Source organism: Monodelphis domestica, chromosome 7 (assembly GCF_027887165.1).
Source record: "Monodelphis domestica isolate mMonDom1 chromosome 7, mMonDom1.pri, whole genome shotgun sequence".
In the NCBI taxonomy this organism is placed as follows: domain Eukaryota; kingdom Metazoa; phylum Chordata; class Mammalia; order Didelphimorphia; family Didelphidae; genus Monodelphis; species Monodelphis domestica.
In genome coordinates, this window is record NC_077233.1 from 70,989,266 (window position 1) to 71,008,000 (window position 18,735).

Genomic DNA, 18,735 nt, shown 5'->3' on the forward strand with positions numbered 1-18,735 from the left:
ACAACCATGGCTCAAATCCCTAGGATCCAAACTATTCTATTTTACCCAAATTCACAATGCATGACTAAGCCTCCAAGATCATGTTACATCTACTTTAAATATATTTGATTGACTAGTTAATTAATGCAAAGGGATGCCCAAACCTTATTCACCTCAGTTATTTCAGTTAAAATGTTCTTAAATAAAAGTATCTGGATTACATATTGTGGCAGTTATTTTAAGTGGAATAGAGTATAATTATTGACTGATTATCTCATTTGAACCCCATCATTAGTCAAAATGAAATTCTTTGAGGCTTGTCTTATACACTAGACCACAATTCACAGAGCTAGTATTTATTAGAGGAAAAGGAATGAATAAAGTTTTTTAACACAATAAGTCTTATTCATTAAATAGATAGACAGACAGACAGACAGATAGATACATAGATACAAAGATAGATACATAGATAGATTGATAGATGGATAGATGGATGGATGGATGGATAGATGGATGAATGGATAGATAGACAGACAGACAGATAGATAGATAGATAGATAGATAGATAGATAGATAGATAGATAGATGATAAATAGACACATACAAAAATACATATTTTATTTTGTATATATATATATATATATATATATACCAATTTTATTACATATTCAGTTTACTTTATATAGACACATTGCTATCATAGGGCTATATGGGATGTTCCAGTAGGCCTGGCATCTCCAGCATGAGGGATCATCTCCTTTTGGTGTCCAGTTATCATCCAACTCCCACTTGTGGCTCCAAGAAGCTATGGTAGTGATACTCCAGCAAAACCATTTAAATAGATGGGCTAAGTCAGAACGAAAGTGACTAGCCTCAAACATATCAGTGAGGTAGGAGGATGTCTAATGCAAGTATGTGAAGCCAGAAAGGGCAAATGAGAACAATTTGTTCTACTGGCCATGAAGGCAGTTGCAGTAGGTGTTGTGGAGCCCTTAGAGGTTCTATAGATATAGAAGACACCAAAGTCATCCACTGTATTCTGGATTATCATCAGTTATCCTTTCTTGCCACTGGACTTCAGTGAATCTAGAAGAAAAGAGAGTAAAACTGATTACTTAGTTGAACTCTGCCTCACTTAAATCAAGTTCAACCCAATCATTCCACTATGGTGACATTGGCCCTCTTCATTGAATGAAGAATGAACAACATTAAATCATTATGTACAATTGTGTGTGTATGTGTGTGAATTGTCTATATATCTTAGATACCAAATACTTCTCAGATAAGTTAGGTGCAAAAAAAAAAACCCATTGAATTGTGCATCTCATCCTACATTTATTAATTCTCTCTGCCAAATCCTTTTTGAGCTTAATATAATCAGTCATCCATTTTATCTTCTTATAATCATCTCTATCTCGTTTGATTAAGAATAGATCTCTTGCCTATACCTATAAAAGTCATATATTCTGATGTTTTTCTATTTTTAATGGCAGGTTCTTTGATATTACAATCTGAATCCACTTTGAATTCATTGTATAATATGAAAGAAATGTTATTCTAAGATGAATCTTTTCCGGAATATTGCCCAGTTTTTCAAGAAGTTCATATCAAATAGAAGGTTTGTTCCTAAGCAATGGTCAGTTTTGTTCTCCTTTGTTTCATTTATTTATTTCTCTATTTTAAGTGAATTCCTCTTTTATGTATAACAAACTCATTTAAAGAAATAAATGCCACATTTTTTCAAAATATGAAGTCTCTTCACTTGCTTTCATTTCTCATGTTTTTCTTCTATTGAAATGGAAGAGACTGAAATGTAAATCATTTCTTAAAATGAGCGACTCACTTTGGATCTAGAATATCCTAAAGATGCATAAAAAAATAGATCGATTCACAATGAGTTCATGCCTCTCAGAAAATAATTAGCTTTTACTGTGAAGGGATTCAGTGATGATTCTTGTGAGGAATTAAATGGGACTTAATTCTCAAGCAGTGTGAGTTCTATTTAATTCAATAAGAATCATTAAAATCTAAGACAGGAATAAAATTGATCCAAGCTTCAGGTGTTATATAATCTCAATATAATTAAGAAGTATTAGCACTATAAGCTAACACTCCAATCAGAAAGAAGAGAATAAAATCTTTGTAGCAAAATGTTACTATAAAAAGTTCAAGAATATACAAGACTCCTTTCAAAAAATGAGTTTCAAAGATTGGTCAGGTCCTGGAATAAGGTGGTAAGATGCTCTGTTCCCTCTTCAGACTACATCTGGAGCTTCCAGTGCAACTTTGGACAATACATTTCAGAAGGACACTGATGAGCTGTTTACTATCCAGCATGGTGAAAGACCTTGAAATCAGGCCAAATAAATCTTTACTGAAAGAACTTGGGATGTTTAAGTTAGATAACAAGACTTGAGGAGAATATAATAACTACTTTGAGACTTTGAAAAGCTGTCCTATGGAAGAGATATTAGACCTTTTGGGAAATAAGTTATCCCCACTCATTGCAAAGATGCTAGCAATCAATCAAGTGTTTTAAGTAGTTTCTTTCATTAGTAAGAGTTATAATTTACATTCACTGAGGCCACTCCAAGTAGGAAATTTTGTTTCTTAATTCTATGACTTGTTCTCATTGGTCAACTGTAAAATATTGGGTGAAATTGCAAAAGAACAAATTTTAGGGGGAAAAAATCCCATTGGAGCTATTCAAAGGTAGAATAGCCTGCCTTTGGAGATAAATATTACTTATCCACACAAAAAGGAGGAAGGGAGTTTGTCAAGTATATTATTGATTAGATTCATGACAAGATGGTCAAGGATTTTTGAGGCTATTAAGTGATGGAGTTGATAGAACTGAAACGAAAGTCAGAAAGAAGTGAATTTGAATCATGCCCAGGTTTTATAACTATTTCACCTTGAGTAATTTACTCTCTCAGTTTCAGATTCTTCATCAGTAAAATGGAAATAATAATAGCACCAATTGCACACAGTTTTTGGAAGTGTGAAAATAAACAGGATAATAAATTTTGCAAACTTAAAAATATATTTATTTAAGCTGATACTTGTGATGGAAGAATACCTATTCATGAGCAAGAAAAACCCGAGTTTAATATATGCATATATATTTATAAATGTTAACTGCTACTGCTATGACCTCTAGCATGCCTTCTACTATGAGATACTATGATTCTGATAAATTTAGATTATATTAATTATATAAATTCATGTAACTAAAATGGAATCTAGACAAAATCAAGTCCAACTGCTCTATTCAAGAACAAAGAACAAGAAATTATAAAGATGTCCAGTCTTTAAGTGGAAGTATTAGGATGAAGACTCAAACTTTTGAATATCAGAGCAGTATTAGTTCAAATAAAATCAAACATTTTTAACACTGGATTGTTATGACTTTTTAAAAAATTACCTTTTACTTATAGTCCAATTATGTACTTACCTTTACTGATAGTTCAATCAATTCTTGAACAGACTAATACTGAGATTTTTTCTTTTTCCTTGTTATTCCTTCCTATTTATTTTTGGATTTTTTTATTCAAAATTATATCATATATATATATATATATACATATATAGTAATCACTTAAGAAATGTTTGTTGTTATATTGTTCAGGTCAAAAAATTGATGGAAAAGCAATGAAATAAAGTGGAAATTTCATCATAGAAAATGATGATTGTAAATAGAAATAACATCGACAGACTATTTGATATAACATGTTGACTTCTTGCAAGTAAATCATCTAAAATGTAGAAGGATAGATACTACCTTCCCCTTTTCACTCAAACACTCCAAATCTAATATCTAGCATTTCTCTAATCTAATTTCTAATTATTTCCTATAATACACATTTCTTAGATCACTCAAATGTGATACTATTTTCAGTACAAAAGAGATTAGTTCTTTCCTATATATGTCACTCTGCCTTTTTCTCACACAAAATCCTATTTAAATTACACCCTCTCCATGCTTTGTTGTTCATTTTTGTCCAACTTTTTATGATATCATTTAAGATATTTCTTGGCTAAGATATTGGGATGATTGGCCATTTCCTTCTCCAATTCATTTTATAGATGAGGAAACTGAGGCAAACAGGGTTATGTGAGTGTTCAAGAGTCACACAACTGGTGTCTGAAGTCAGATTTGAACTCAGGAAGATTCATCTTCCTGACTCTAAGCCCAGTATTTTATGCACTATGCCACTAAGCTGCCCAACTCTTCCATGCACCTGTCATTCTATAATGCAATCCTATCCTTACTACTCTAATTTTAGAGTTATGCTGAAATGAGCAATGAACTTAGATAGCTTAACAGTGCATCAAAATAAATATGGTTCAAATAAACATTCATATAATTCTCCCAAATCTTTACCTCTCTACACTTCAAAATGCTTGCCAATGCAATGCCATTCACTCTGGTCACCATCAAGTTTGAAACTCTCCAGCTATTTTTCATTCTTTTCTTTATTTACCTCTCTCATATTATATAGGTATGCTTTCTGTCATACAAGCAGAGTATAAGCTCCTTTAGGGTAAAGATTATTCCATTAAGAATAATAACAAGCATCATTATAGAACTTTAATGTTTTTAAAGTACTTTCCATTTACTATTTCATTTGATCCTCTTAGCAAACTCATGAATTATGTGCTATTATTATTCTCATTTTACAAATAAGATGATTATTTCCTTATATGAGGTGGAAAAAAGTACTTCATTTGCTAAGGGTCATGCAGTTAGAATCTGAAGCAGGATTTAAATTCTGTTCTTTCTGATCTTAAAACCTACATTTTATCCACTGGGCCACCTACCTGCCTTAATGTAATAAACATTCTAACAAAGTATTATGCTAATCTGAGAGGGGTAAAAAAAATCCAATCAAAGAGTTCATCAGATAAGGCACCTGGGTGTTGTGGGAATTAGTCATTAGTAGTTCTTTATAAGATCTAGTGAAAGATAAACACATATCTAGGATTATAGAACTTCATGGCTAGAACACAGCCCCTTTGGGATACACATAATGAAATTTAAAAGAAGAAAATAGTTTCAAGCTCTGTAATTTCACGTTAGTTCTCAAATAATGAAGCTCATGCAGACATTGGCCTGGGTACTGAGCCTAACTCTTTCTTTTGAACAAAGAAAATAATGGAATCGAACTATTTAAAGCTTATTTCTAGGACAAAATATATTGTGTTCAATACAATAGTTTATTAACAGAATTTGGATTTTATTTAATATCTAAGGATTTCTCATTCTTTCCTACTTGTAGTATTATTAAATATGGAAAAAGAGACATATAATAAGATATATAAACAATTTAAACTTGGGAGTCATATTTTATGCCAGGATCCTTCTTCCTCTTTAAATTGTTGTCACACTAAAATTTAATTAACATATGTGGAATATTCATAAAAACTTGTTGCATGAAAATCTTTTTATTATTCTATGAAAATATTTCTTATCTGTTAAGTAGAGATATATCTGTACTACTTACTTCTTGGGAAGCTCATATATATACATATATATGTATGCATGAATAAATACAAAAACAATTATTTGTAAATGTAACTCATAGAAGGATATGCTTTACAAATATTTCATTTGATAATATGGAGAAAATGGTTGCATAGATATAGTTCTTCTTTTTATGAGAGAAATAATTCTCATGGAGACTGTGATATATCCATAGAAATACAGCTCATATGTGGCAGAATTTGGATTTGAATCTATAACATCTACCTAAGAATTTATTGTTCTTTTGATTTCACTATAACCTGTAGAAATAAAGCTATGTCCTATTTAGTATTTTTATCAATGGTCAGGATACTTTAGATATTGTAAAGATTAAATTTAACTCTACCCTGATTGTGAAGATTAAATTAATTCCCCTGACCATTTTTAGTTTTAATCACCAAAAGTGTAAATATCCCACTTAATCATTAAGTGGGGGAAGTCTGTGACCCACATGAGCAATAGTAGGTGACAAATCAGAATCAAACTGACTGCCCACTGGGCAGTCCTAAGCAAAGCTTCAACTATCATTGGTAGATGTGAAAGTAGAGGAAGTCACAGGAAGTGACACAAAACAAAGGGTCTTTAAAAGGGAGTTACAACTTCTTATGAGGACTTCTTTTGGAGTTCTTTGTGCTTGGAATTTCTGAGTACTCTCATTCTTCGGAGTTCTGAGTTAGAGTTGGAGGCTGATGAAGAATCTGATGACTAGACCTAAGACCTTAAACTTGGTGACACTATTCTTGAATCTCTCCCCTTTGGACTGACAAGTGGTGAGTGAAAAGAGTTGACTCCATTCCTGGATTTCTGAAGAGACTAGCCTCAGAAGAGGAGGCTCCCTGCATCCCCAGGTCCTTGGCTACAAGGGCCAAGGCCTCTCTGGCTAAGGTCTAAACTCCCCTGCCTGTTTTTGAGACAGAGGTAGGAGCAAAATACTTAGTACTTACGCTAGATATCTTACCTTATCCCCTCTCTCATTTTCTTCCTTTTGTTCTTTCTATATTTTATAAATAAATTGTTAAATAAATATCTGGGAATTCAAATTCCTGGCAACCCTATTCTTAAATGATCCAGCCCAATCTTTTATAAAAACCCCTCACAAATTCTACCCCTTACAATATCATATTTATCAAAAATTCAATTGAAACAACTAGAATGTATTGCTAATATGATTAATGATAAATTCTAAATTCTAAATACGTAAGTTGTCTGCAACATTATTCTTGAGCTAAAATTGATTTTAATGGATAAATTTAAGATTCAAACAACTGTGTTTATTAAATACTTAATATGTGCCCATTGGCAAAGCTATTAAATAGTACATTGGTAGGAAGAGAACTATGGCATATTCTTAGAGGTTTGAAGCTCATATCAAGTCTTAAACCACATTTTATGACTGACTATTTAGACAGATGCTGCAAATGTAACCACTGATGAACCATTACCCATCTTTTGGTTGGTACACTTTTCAATAGTTTATTCACAATATCATCCAGAAAAATGCTTTGCTAAAATCAAAATGTGCTATGTTTATGGCAAGATTTTGAAGTGAGATACCTTAGAGAACACATAGTAGAAACTCGATTGGCTCATAAAGAAATTAAAATTGATATGAAGTGACTTATCTAGAGAAGATAAGTGAGCTAGGTATAGATCCATGCTTTCTTAATTCTTAATAAAATTTTCTTTCTATTACATACACAAAACTGATTTCTCACCTTGATATAAATTCTGGAGGGAAAATTATTTAATGTCATTAATGAAATTTCCATGAATTTCTGAGGTTCCACTAAATTTGACTCACTTTCAGTTACATTCCAAGAAGATGCACATTTCTTGAGAGCAGAGACTCTTAAATTTTATCTTTTCATCTTCAGTTTCCTACTTAATAAGTGCTCATTGCATTTATTGGGAAAGTATTTTTCATTTTTTTCTGAGATATTTAAAATCAATTCAGTGTGTGTGTGCACTTGTGTGTGTGTGTGTGCGCACGTGTGTGTGTGTTGCTTTTTAGGCTGTTTTCACCTCTTAACAAATTCAAATTATTCCAAAATATGGTAAAGAGTATATATATTTCTATTTAGTTCAATGTAAAATGTTTTCGTTGCATTTCCCATATCAGTCCAAGGTAATAGTCTCAATTAAAGATATATACAAATACATGATATGACATTTCCATTGAATCAGTTAGAATACATTTATGACTTGCCAGACAACTATACTCACAATGGGAGATATAAATACATGTGCACACAAGTGAAACAATCCCTACTTTCAAATATCTTAAAACTCTATTATGGGAGCCAATATATAGAAATATAAACGTGTAAAAAGTAAATATATGAGGAATGAAATACAAAATAGAAGACGTAGTTAGATTTAACATAGTTAAGCAGGACTCTAGGCTCTGTTGTGGAGAAACAGGAAACTCTTTGTGTGGAGTTGAGTATTGGAAAAAATGAGAGATTTTATGTGGTGAAGGTATGGAGGAAATAAATGCATTATGAAATGGAAAATAGCCAGTACCAAGGTAAGGAAATAAGCGATAGAATTCTATGTTTGAGGAACCAAAAACTAGTTGTTTTGGACCCTGCTGTGTAGGGAGAGGAGTTGCTTACAAAGATGTTGAAAAGAATTCACTAGGGAAAAGTTATTGTATCCTTGAGGCACTAGGGAACCCTTGGATATTATTGAGTAAATAAATGACAGACATGGTCAGAAAGAAGCTTAAAAATAAAGTTTCTTCTGGATTCAGGATAGATTATTGTTAGGGAAAGGGTTGACACAGGGTTATTGGAAGTCCATTGTCATGGTTTAAATAAAATGTGATTAATAACTTGCTATGATGTTGACTTCATAAAAGTTATTTTTTTTTCTGGATGAGTGCATGTTAACTCTAAAATGTTTTGTTTCAATCCCTTTTCATGGAAATACTTCTAATACACATTTCTACCTTTTCTAACTTCAAAAAACATATTGTTTTATAGTTTGTGTGTGACATTTATAAAAAAATTATGGAAAGTCCAGAATATTAAGTAAGTCCAATCTTGACATTTTAAAAATAAACCTTTTTAATATAATCTTTATTTTCCCTTATTACTTGTTTTTTATAAAAGTGTAAGGTATCATATATCTGCTTCATCTCGAGTTCAAAGTTGGTATTTCAGCAAGAAGCAATTATAACTATTTTTTTCCAATTAAATGTAGAAACAATTTTTGAAAAGTGCTTTTTCCAATATTTTGCAATTCAGATTCTCCCTAAGGAGGTAAATAGTCTCAAATACAATATACTGGTGCTTTCATGTTTCATATTCCCCATGTGGTGACTGAAGATTCTAATAACATATAGAATAAAAACCTCAGGAAGGAAAAAAAGTGAAAAATGGTGTTCTTTGGCCTACATTTATATTCCAACATTTACTTCCTTGGCTGTGGATAGCATTTTTTTTATCATGACTCCCTTGTGGTTATTTCAGAACTGTATTTCTAATAATAATAATAATTTATGATAATAATAATAATATAATGATAATGGTTTATATCTTAAGAGTTAGTTATCATACAATCATTTTTATTTTATACACTGTACTTCTATCTTTGCTCACTATGCTTGGCAACAGTTCATTTAAATTTGTCCAGGTTTTTCTGAACCCATTCTGTTCATTATTTCTTATGGAGCAATAGTTTGTTTGTTTTTTTTTTTTTCATAACAAGCATATAACACAGCTAGTTCAATCATTCCCCAATTGAAGGAAAACATTCAGTTTCCAATTCTTTGGCAATATAAAATGATCTGCTAAAAATATTTTTGTACAAATAGGTCCTTTTCTCCTATCTCTGATCTTCTCTTTTCCCCTCATTATTCTTCTCTTTCTCTCCTTTCAGCATTTACCTCTTCACAAATAATTTTGTTGCCATTTACCCACTTCCCCATTTTTTGCTCTTTTCTGACTGCCTCTCTTCATTTTTGTTCCCCTTCCTCTTTTTATTTTTCTACTGTGTAAGATTATGTTTGTACCTAACTGACTGAGGATGTTATTACCACTTTGTGTTCTTCTGATGAAAGTAAAGTTCAAGTAGTGTCTGCCCCTTTCATTTTCCCTTCCACTATATTGATTCTTTCATGCCTCTTCATGTAAGATAATTTGCCCTCAAATTTCTCTTTTTTCTTTTCACAGTGTGTCATTCTTTCTTATATTCCTAAATAAAAAAAAATATCCCATTATATTCGATTTGCTTGCTGATCTCTGTTTTTATTGCCCTCATTAATTTCCCTAATAGGGTTAATGTTCTCAAATATCTTCAGTGCCTTAAGTATCCTAAGTACCTTAGGTATCTTCAGTTTCCAAGTATCATAGCTATCTTAATCATCTTAGTTATCACATTCGTTCTAGTAATGATATCAATTTAACCCATTTGTTGCCTTTGATTACCTTAAAGTATCTTAAGTATCTTAAATATCTCTTGTACTCTATGCATCTTATGTATCCTTAGTTACTACTTTCCTATGCAGGCATACAGTTAGTTTAACCCCACTGATCCCCTTGAGTTTCTTTCTTTTTTTTTTTTGGTTTTGTTTTGTTTGTTTGTTTGCTTATTTTCTGTTAACCTTTTTATCTTCTTTCTAGTGTTGAATTTTCTTTCTTAGAACTGGACCAGGAAGGCTTGGAACTGATCTATTTCATTAAATTTCATTTTCTTCTTGGGAAGTATTATGTTCAGTTTTGCTGGATAGATGATTTTTGGTTGTAGGTCTAGATCCTTTGCCTTGTGGAATACCCCATGCCTTCTGATCCTTAATGTAGAAGCTGCTAGGTCCTGTACAATCCTGATTGTGGTTTCACATATTTGAATTGTGGTTTGTTTGGGCTTTTTTGTTGTTGTTCCTCTTATTTACTTGTTTTCTGGCTGCTTGTAGAATTTTTCCTTGATTTGGGATTTCTGGAATTTGACTATAATAATATTGGGATTTTTAATTGGTATGTCTTTCAATTTTTATGTTCTCTTTTTAAGAACATCAGAGCAGGTTCCCCTGATAATACCTTTCATTAGGGTATCTATGTTCTTTGATCATAGCTTTCATTGACCTTAGATTATCTCTCTATCCCTTTTAGGGATCAGTTTTTTGGTGTGTTTATTTTTTTTCAGTGAGAGATTTCAAATTTTCTTCTTCTTTTTTCTTTATTTATTTGAATATGGTTTATTGTTTCCTGCTATCTTATGAAGCCATTAACTTCCCTTTTTCCCATTCTAATTTTTGAGAAGCCATTTTCTTCCTTGTGGCTTTGTATTTCCTTTCTCAGGGAGTTATTATTCTGTTTGTAGTTTTATATTTCCTTTTATAGTGTCTTTTGCTCATTTGGGGGTTGATTGAAAGCATTCTTTTTATTCAGTACCTTTTTATTATTATTAACAAAGTCAACATATTCTTATTCATTTCCATATTCTCATTTGTTTTTCAATAGTTGAAATATCACTTTCTAACTTGGGTCACTATATTCTAGGACAATAGGGAGTATGGAGGCAGTAACCTCCATCTGATAGACTGGGGATATTGTTAAAAACCTTGACTTTTTTTGCAAAGATAGAAATAAATGGGATTTCATTTCTTTGTATTTTTAACACTTTTATATTGAATACAAGAGTAGAGAAAGCAGCAATTTCATTGCTGGCAGGAAATCAGAGCAAAGGTAGCCAACTTCACTGATTTCCATGGTTCCAAATTAGTGACCAGGAGCATGATGAAAGTTGAAAGAGAATTTTTTTTTCCTTTTCTTAAGTCAAGGAGTAGACTGAATTCAAAGAGTAGCAGCTGAAGCAGGGGAAAAGGATTTTGAAAGACCATATTAATGCCCAAAGACTTTTCTGGTTGGCTACCTGGATACATCTTTGATTATGAATAAAAAAATACCTGAAATATACCTCAAGGGACTACAGCTTAGAGAGTCGAGAACTCTTACTTCCCAGCAACAGAAACACTAATAGATAGGTGATAGAGAAAATAGAGACTAGACCAGCAGAGCCCTCTAGGAAGCAACAGGTTAAAAACTGAACAAAAACAAAAATCAGGTTACAGCTTAATAGTATTATCAGATCAATATGATAGCATAACAACTTTCAAATGAATCAAGCCGCAGGAGAAACTGAGGGGTTCTAGCAAGGAAATAGCCCTAAGATCATGCATTTTGTACTTAAATATATTCCCTGACTAAATGTTCATCCACCACTCTTGTGGTAACTTGTGTGTACATAGGATGGATTTCTTCTCTAATTATTTTTGTTACACTATTAACTATTGATTACTGATTTGTACTGCCGTTTTCTGTTTGTAAAAAGATCTATCTCTGGGAGCATGTGAGCTATGATTTGAAGCACATATTGACCCCAAATTGGACTTAAATCTCAGGTACTTACCAGTGGGTATATATGTAAGAATCTCTCTATGTCTAATACTTGAACCAACCAGATTTTAATGTACTAGAAATAAAAGCCACTCTTTCTCTGTGGCTGGGTCTTTCTGCCTCTGTCTCTCTGTCTGTATGTCTATCTGTCTATCTATCTATCTATCAATCAAACATTTATATAATACAAATACTATAAGCTAGGATGAGTCCAAAATTGGTAAAGAAAATCTCCGTGTATTCAATTAAACCTAAGTCTGGTCTCCTCTAGCACTTTGTTCTCTCATATAACTTCCTTTGTCTCTTCTTTATTCTCTTTCTTGCCTATGGCTTCCTTTGCTTTGACTTAAAGTGTGCTTAACACTTCCATGTCATAAAACAACAGCAATAGTTGGAGAGGGTAAGAAGATTAAGGACAAACATCTCATGTCTTCTTTTCTCTGAACTGCTTAAACTCATATCATATTCCAACAACAAAGTATTCAAGTGGCACAGTAGAGTACCAAGCATATGGTCAAGAAGATTCATCATCTTGGGTTTAAAACTGGCTTTAGATACTTACTAGCTATGTAGTCCTGGGCAAGTCACTTAACTTTGCCTCAATTTCTTTATCTGTAAAATGAGTTGGGTAAGAGTTAAAATAAAAAGGTTGGTTGGACTAGGCAAAGGGGGTCCAGAGGTAACATAGACACAGGTTCTAACAATAAGGCCTCCTCCAAGATGAGGGGCCCCTTCAGAGGCTAGTACCTCCATAAAAGTCAGGAAAAGGAGTCAGCCTTTTTACTTATCTATGTGGTAGTTCCAAGGGAAAATCCAAGAGCAGTTGGAGGTCCCAAGCTAGAGCTCTTTCAAGATCATGTTAGAAGACAAAAGAGTTAGTCATAGGACATTTCTCCCACTTTTAGAGACCCTTCCTTTCCTCATTTCCTGTGCCTTCCTTCCACTTTACATAGACCAATTGCAGCTCTTAATTTGCTTAGGATTGCCCAGGGGGTAATCAGTCAATTTTGATTCATCACCTACTATATTACATGTGAGTCAAAGACCTCCCCATTCTTAAGGATAAGTGGGGTGTATATGCTTCTGGTGATTAAATCTAAAAGTGATGAGGGGAGAGTTAATCCCATCGTCACAGTTGGAGAAGGAAATGGCAAGCCACTCCAATATTTTTACCAAGAAATCTCCAAATGGGGTCATGAAGAGTTATATAGGACTGAAAATAATTGAAGAACAATATTCCAATTATCTTATGTGTAGATGAATTACAAAACTATGACTTTGAACTCTAGTTCTTTATGTTTAAGTGATTCTTAAATATTTCCACTTGAATGTCTTTAACAGTATTTGCAAATTAATATGTCCAAAACTAAATTCAGAATCTTCTGTCCTAAATATCTTCCTCTTGATTTCCCAATTTTTGATTGATTATATTTTCCTCAATCCCCTAATTCAAATCATATTCTCTGACTCATTCCTTCTATAATTTCAATTTTCATAACATAGTGAATTTAAATATACTATGGGAATAATCATGTGAGGACTTCCTTATGATCTCTCTAGGATTTCTATGAGAGTACTTCACTCTCTCATATAAGCAAACTCCTGAGAGAAGAAAAGTGATTTAAAAAATGAGTCTTTAAGGAACAATACATCATAACCTCATAACATGATGGTTCAAACCACCTTACATATATATGCATACATATATATGTATGCGTGTGTATATGTCATAAAAATAAAGAGAAACCTAGAGAAAAAAGGAAATGTGTGCAAGAGACCCAAAGGCAAAGAAGATAGGATAATAAATAAATATATCAAAATTTGGAAACCCAGCTTAGTTATTTCCACATAATTCTTCAAGAAAATATACATTATAGGATAAAGTCATCACAGACACATGCAAAAATGTTCCCAGGAACTCCCACTGCAATGTACTACAAGGAAGAGATTTCATTTGGCTTTCATCTGTCTCCTGCATCTATAGCTTAAGGAAAATTTTATAAATATGAACACAGAAGTCTGGTTTGTCCCTGTTTTTCTATTCTAAAGGCAACTTCAGCATAAGAGTAAAGCTAATGCTTTGTCAGGATGTTTTAGAAGACCTCTTTCCTATTGTTTCTTTTTAATTTTTTACAAATCTTCTATCCATGATTGTGGTAACAAGACATTCATATGGCTTTCACTCCTGTTTAGGCTCACATTATATTTTCTAATGATCTCTTTACAAGCCTCCCAGTTCTCCTTTTCAAAGATTTTCTGTGGCTCCCTATTGGGAATGGAATAAATTATAAACTTCATAACGTGATGTTTGTTTCTACATAATCTAGATTCTCTGGATTTACTTAAATAGATTAGACTTCACATATTTTCTACTCAGAACATATTGTACAACTTATTCACCCCCCAAATATTTTTGCTTTGTTTCAGCCTTTGTGCTTAGGGTATTCCTTAATTCTATAACTTGCTTATTCTGCCATTCATTCTGAATATATTTATCAACATAAAGACTTACCAATGGTGCCAATGAGAAAATATGGCCACTGCACTTAATAAACCAGAATTTTAAAAGGACATATGTGTGTGACTGGTTAAAGGCAGGACTGGTATCAAGAATCTGTTTTCAAACTGAATGAGCACAGTTTGTATTACATTCTCACACCATCTTCTCCATGGAAGTACACAATGAAGGATACAAAGACAGCTGGACCTACCCAAAGCAGCAGAGAAGGGGAGACTGCAAGTGTGGAATAGTGTTCCCATAACCCAAGGAGAAGAGCAAAACCACAAAAGACAAAAAAGGTAATGAGGGAGAAAAATAATAACTAGAAAAAATGAACAAAAGACAAATAAAAAAACTTAACCTTATTAGTGAAAGACATGCTCAAATTATGAACTTAGAAGAAGATAAAAATGACAAAAATAAAACATGTAAAGCCTCAAAAGAAAGAGAGAAAGGATGTCAGGCTCTAAAAATATTCTGGAAGAACTAGAAAAGAAATTTTAAAAACAAATAATAAAATTAATTACTGAAAAATTTGGATGAATAGACTGGCCCAAATGGAGGCAAAAATAAAACCTTCCTAAAATAGTAACATGGGTCACAAAGAACAATAAATGCAAAAGCTAAAGGAAGATAACTGCATATGCATTAGAATTGAATAAATGGAAGCTATTGACTTCATAGGGATTTGGGAACATAAGTCAAAATCAAAAGATCAAAAAAAATACAAGAAAATCTGAAATACTTCAATGGGGGAAAAAAACCTGACATTTGAAATAAATACAAGAGAGAGAATTTAAGAGTCATTGCAATTGTTGAAAGTCACAATAAAGAGAAGATCAAGGACACCATGTTTCAAGAAATCATCATGGAAAACCTCCCAGACTAAGGAAAAAAAACATTGTAAGATGCCAGAAATAAAAAATTCAAATATCACTTAAACACAGTCAAGATTAAACAATACCCAGTAGTTTCTACATTCAAAGATTAGAAAGAATGAAATACAATATTCTGAATGTCAAAGGACCTAGGTCTGCAACCAAAAATCACAAATCCAGTGAACCTGAGCATAATCTACCAGGGTGAAAAAAGTGACATTTCATGAAATAGAAGACATCCAGCTCTTCCTGATGAAAAAAAAAAAACAGAAAAGATAAGCTGAAAAGAAAATTTGATGATAAAATTCAACACTCTAGAAAAGAATAAAAAAGGTAAACAGAAAAGTGAAATGGTAAATGTCTTAACAGAGTTGAACTGAGTTCATTCATACCTGGGAAGGTGATAATTAAGATACTTAAGATATGTGATATTTGAGTCACAAGATATTTAATATATTCACAGTACTTAAAGTACTTAAGATACTTGAGAACTTTATGACTGAGGTGAGTAAAAAGGAATATATGGAGAAAATATGAAAGGAGTAAGTAGAATAGTATGGGTTGATATAAAAATAATCAATCAAATTATAGGAAAGAGGAACATATGAGAAGAAGAGAAAAGATAGAAGGGGGTAAATTATCTCACTTGAAGAAGTCCCTAAGGGTCAATATGTTGAAGAATAAGATAGAGGTGTGATAGACAATGCTTGAACTTTGCTCAGTGTGGGAATAATACCCACATTCAGCCAGCTATAGAAATCTACTTTTCCATATAAAGAAGTTAGAGGGAAAAGTCAATAAGAGAAGGGAAAGGAGGCAGTGGTTGGAAGCAAAACATTTAGGAACAGGGAATGGCTGAAAGGAGACAGAGAAAAGGGTAAAGCAGGAGTAAATCATATGGAGGAAAACACAATTAGTCATCAAAACTATGATTGTGAATGAGTTGAACTCACACATAAAACTGAAATGGATAGCAAATTGAGTTAAATATTTCATCAAAAACAAACATTTAAAACAGATAGGCACAAAAAGAGGAAAGGAACTGGAACAGAATCAATTATGCTTTAGCAAAAAATAAAAATAAAAAATAAAAAAGCTGGGATAGCAACCCTGACTGGGAGGGAGTATAAAATTTTACCTAGTCAAAAGAGATGAGAAATGAAATTACATTTTAGTAAAAGTAATCATAGACAATGAAAATATCAGTACTAAATATATATGAACCAAAACCATATTCCTAAAGGAGAAATTCCACGAGAAGGAGATAGACAATAAAACTTTACTCCTGGAACCTCAACATTCTCCTCTCATGAGCACACAAATTCAACCAAAAAGAAAGGAAGGAAAGGAAAGAAGTTAAGGAAATATAAATTGCATTCAACAAAGGAAAAAAGAAACACTAAAAATTAATTAGAAACTAAATAATCACATTCTAAAGAATGAATATGTCAAAGAACAAATCATAAGAACAATCAACAATTTCACTAAGGAGAATGACAATGAGGAGACAACATAAAAACATTTTTGGAATAAAGCCAAAGTTATACTTAAGGGGAAATTTATATCTCTAAATGATAACGTAAATAAAGTAGAGGAAGAACAGATCAATGAACTGAGCATAAAAGAAAAAAAAAGTAGAACATTTTTAATTAAAAAATTTTTAATTTATTTTATTAAATGATATTGTTACACATATTTATTATAATATAAAAATAATTTTAAATTAATCCCAATTAAATATCAAATTGGAAATTGTAAAAATTGAGGGAGAAACTAATAAAAATGTAAGAAAACTAATTAAATAGGAAAGTGAGTTTCTTTTGTGAACAAATAAAAGAGATAAATCTTTTACTAAATTAATTTAAAGGAAAGAAGAAAACCAAATTGTCTGAATCAAAATTGAAAAAGGTGAAGAATATTGGTTGCTGGGGGTGCAAGTCCGACGAGGTGACATGATCTCTTGAGAGCCTCTTCCTGTATGGTAGAGTCCCACTGCCCCCACCACCTCAGCTGCTGCCTGTGCTGCCACCTCCCTGCAGTGAACACAGCCTCCCCCTGTGCTGCAGTAGCTGCCACCACTGCCTGTGGGGCAGCTTCTGCCTCAGAACTGGCTGTCTGATTAAGCCATAGTCTTCAATGAGTAAACATGTTCCTCAGTTCTGTGGTGTTCTTGGTCACACATTTATGGAGTTTATGAAGGGCAGTGTAGACTATTGCTAGGCACAGCACTACCAAGTGAACTGTAGAAATTCATGACTGCTCCACCAAGAAGTCCCCTTTAGGGCGATTATCCTGGACCCAAAGTGTTGATTTGACATTGGCAGAACATTTTACAGGAGTTTTGATCTGGATGGGGGAAGCCTCAGTGTACTGCCTTTCTTTTGCCTCAGTATTACTGGATTGAAGAATTGCTGCTTCTTATTAGGAGGGTCACTTCATTTCCCATTGCTCTCAACTTCATACTTAAAACACTGAGAATTTCACGTAGAGTATAGTGAAGGAGACTCGCTTCTGCATTCAAATTTTTAATCCTTTCGTAATCTTATTTAGTGACATAGCTTGAATGAACCGCCAGCTCCTGTGGAAATCATCCTACAAGAACGCATTTATTACACACAATCCAACCAATGTAACCTTAAACAAATGTAGTTCCTCTAGAACTAAAGAAGAATGGAGTTACCACAGTTGTAAGAGTATGTGAAGCTACTTATCACACTATCACACAGCCCTTGTGGAAAAAGAAGGAATCCGAGTTCTGGGCTGACCTTTTGATGAGGGAGCACCAGATTGTTGATGACTGGCTAAACCTGCTGAAAACTGAATATTGAGAAAAGCCTGGTGGTGGTGTTGCTGTTCACTGCGTTGCGGGATTTGGGAGAGCTTCAGTGCTTGTTGCCCTGGTACTGATCAAAGGAGGAATGACATAGGAAGATGCAATGCAGTAAATAAGACAAAAACGTCGTGGAGCTTTTAAAAGCAAGCAACTTCCTTACTTAGAGCAATATCGTCCTAAAATGCAGCTGTGCTTCAGAGACTCCAATGGTCACAGAAACACCTGTAGCATTCAGTAAAGCTGAGTTGCCTATATTATTGCCTTGGAAGCACAAATCGGAGACAGAACCTGGGGCAAATTACATAGGTACTAGCCATCAAATGCTTGATGAATAAGTCTTAACGAAGCTTCTTTAGGAATATTTTAAAAGCAGTTTTATAGGTTACAAGCTTGGCAGAAATGCAGCTTCTCTCTTTGCGTTACTAACAACCTGTTGGGGAATTTAGTAAATGATTCTTGCTCTTCAGCCTTTGGAACTTCTAATTTATCATTTGTAGCAATCAAACTTTCCTGAAATCATGCAGTATTGATGCTTATTCAAAATTTATCAGTCTTATCAGCAAATATAAAATTTAGAGAGATTAGGTGCCAAAACACCCAGCACAATGCTTACATATTTTCAG

The 18,735-nt window shown here is 33.0% G+C and overlaps 1 pseudogene; it reads left to right on the top strand.

The window, feature by feature from the left end:
* Positions 1-721: 721 nt before the first annotated feature.
* On the top strand, positions 722-18,450 carry LOC100617367 (protein tyrosine phosphatase type IVA 1-like; annotated as a pseudogene).
* The last annotated feature ends 285 nt before the right edge of the window (positions 18,451-18,735 follow it).